This window comes from Panulirus ornatus, chromosome 8, assembly GCF_036320965.1.
Source record: "Panulirus ornatus isolate Po-2019 chromosome 8, ASM3632096v1, whole genome shotgun sequence".
NCBI classification, from domain to species: domain Eukaryota; kingdom Metazoa; phylum Arthropoda; class Malacostraca; order Decapoda; family Palinuridae; genus Panulirus; species Panulirus ornatus.
Window position 1 is genome coordinate 50,376,094 of NC_092231.1, and position 2,907 is coordinate 50,379,000.

Sequence of the window (2,907 nt, forward strand, 5' to 3'; positions counted from 1 at the left end):
ACGTTGAAGTGAGCATATGGTTGTAATGAAGATCGCTTAATGACTTGACCTCCGAGAGTGTAGAGAAGATGGCCTTTGATATGACTCTCGTCCGAAGCAGCTCTCTCCTGTCCTGCCTGACTCTCGTCCCAAGCCTCTCTCTTCCCTGTCCTCCAATCCTGCCTGACTCTCGTCCCAAAGCCTCTCTCTCCTGTCCTGCCTGACTCTCGTCCCAAGCGTCTCTCTCCTGTCCTGCCTGACTCTCGTCCTCCACAAGTTTTTCACATCTAAACCTGCTTCTCCTTCCTTCAAAGTCTTTTTCACATCTAACCTCTCCCTTCTTCTAAAGCTCTCTCTCTCTCTCTCTCTCTCTCTCTCTCTCTCTCTCTCTCTCTCTCTCTCTCTCTCTCTCTCTCTCTCTCTCTCTCTCTCTCTCTCTCTCTCTCTCTCTCTCTCTCTCTCTCTCTCTCTCTCTTAAATATGGAATAATTCTGTTTATCATCCATCCTAACTCAGTGGTATATATATATATATATATCTTTCTTTCTTTCTTTCAAACTATTCGCCATTTCCCGCATTAGCGAGGTAGCGTTAAGAACAGAGGACTGGGCCTTGAGGGAATACCCTCACCTGGCCCAATTCTCTGTTCCTTCTTTTGGAAAATTAAAAAAAAAACGAGAGGGGAGGATTTCCAGCCCCCCGCTCCCTCCCCTTTTAGTCGCCTTCTACGACACGCAGGGAATACGTGGGAAGTATTCTTTCTCCCCTATCCCCAGGGATAATATATATATATATATATATATATATATATATATATATATATATATATGTATGTAATAATATGTGTGTGTGTGTGTGTGTGTGTGTGTGTGTGTGTGTGTGTGTGTGTGTGGATAACATTAAGGCATGGCTAGGTGTACTGGTGATGTCTTTGACCTAAAATGTAAGTTCAAGCCCGTAGGCCGACCCTGCACCTAGCTTGAATCCTTTGTGTTAAATATAATTTTCTTTACTACATATCTCCTCCTTAATCCCCTCATCTGTACTCTGCAAGGCTCATTACAATCTTCACTACAACCTCATCTTCATATGACCTTATCTTGACTGAGCTGGTTTCAAGGAAGGCTTTAGATTTTACCCGCTCACACAAACAACGTACTTACACGGGGCCCCACGAGGTCAGATAGATGATTACACACACCTACACACACTACCACCACTAACAATACACAGAGAAATAACCTTTTCAGTCGGCTTTGGATCCGCCCTTGAACGTAGTTTGGAGAATTTGGGGGATCAGGTCAATAAGGTTAAGTTCACTACAACCTCATATTCACTAACGTGTATCTTCACTACTAGCGTATTTTCACTAAATTATATCTTCACTATACCCTCTTCTTCACTACAAAGTTAATTCTACAATACCATCATCATTGCACTCCCTGATGCTCACTAAAATAGTTCATATCTTCACTACATAATCATTTTGAGTAAACCTTACTACTTGATAACCCTTATATCTGCTACATTCTTACCTTGACTACATTCTTTTCTTCACCACAACCTATCTTGACAATATCCTTATCATCACTATACTCTTCCTCACTACACTCTCATCTTAACATCATCCTTCTGTTTACCGAACTTAGTTCAAAGTCTGACTTGAACGTAGCTTTGGAAAGTTTGTGTTTCTCATTGTGTTACTCTAATTATCATTGCAAAGTCAATTGTCACTACTCCCTAACTAAACCCTCATCGTCACTACACTCTCATCATTATCATTACTTCTTGATGTTCAATACAAAATCTCAACATATATATTTATCTTCACTACAGAAAATTTTCATTGCACCTTAATCTTCATTACTCATTGTTTGAGCTACATCCGTATCTTCCATTCATTCTTATATCTTATATTAGTTACATCTTTACAATATCTTTATATCTTCTCTGCTCCGTCTTTTGGAAAATTGAAAATGAGAGGGAAGGATTTCCAGCCTCCAGCTCCCTCCCCTTTTAGTCGCCTTGTACGCCACGCAGGGAATACGTGGGAAGTATACTTTCTTCCCTATCCCCAGGGATAACAGCATCTGGTGTTCCCAGGCGGTCACCTATCCAAGTACTAACCAGACCCAACGTTGTTTAACTTCCCTGATCGGATGATATACATATATATGTATGTATATATATATATATATATATATATATATATATATATATATATATATATATATATATATATATATATATATATATATATATATATATATATATATATATATATATATAAAGACTGAAAACTGAATTTCCCAAATAAAAAAATGGAGGCGCCGGGGTTTGAACCCGGGTCCTATCGCATGCGAAGCGAGCGCTCTACCACTGATCTACGCCCCCAAGAACATTTTCTGGGACTTAGTATTATATGAAGCACTGAGATTACCACGGCAAAATACTGTTTGACCGACCGTTGCCGACTATCCGGCAAAATAACCACAGGGTAAATCTTCATGTTGCTGTCGTGTTTTCCTCTCAATTTTCTACGAAGAAATGTTTTACTTTTTTATTTCGTTGCAATAGATTGGAACTAAGCAATAGACTGGAACTAAGCAATAGACTGGAACTAAGCAATAGACTGGAACTAAACAATAGACTGGAACTAAGCTGACCTGGTATGAGGTCAGAGCCCTCATTATCATCCCTGCTAACTACCGGAAGCAGATTAAGTCGTTACACAACCGATGTCCGGCCCATGTTAACTCTGATGTGCCCAGCAGTTGGAGGAGGATCGCCAGAAGCTTCTGGAAGATTTCAAGGACGTCTTGGTGGACCTGACCCTTTCAGATAAGGTCGAAAACCCCAATTCATTGTGAAGATCTTCACTATAACGTTGGATGAACATACTGAATGTTGCACACATGTGATGCGGAC

At 40.2% G+C, this 2,907-nt stretch overlaps 1 non-coding gene across 1 annotated transcript; it reads right to left on the reverse strand.

Moving 5' to 3' along the window:
• Positions 1-2,301: 2,301 nt before the first annotated feature.
• Positions 2,302-2,373, reverse strand: TRNAA-CGC (transfer RNA alanine (anticodon CGC)). The gene has a single exon. It is a non-coding gene; the product is annotated as a tRNA-Ala (tRNA).
• Positions 2,374-2,907: the final 534 nt, after the last annotated feature.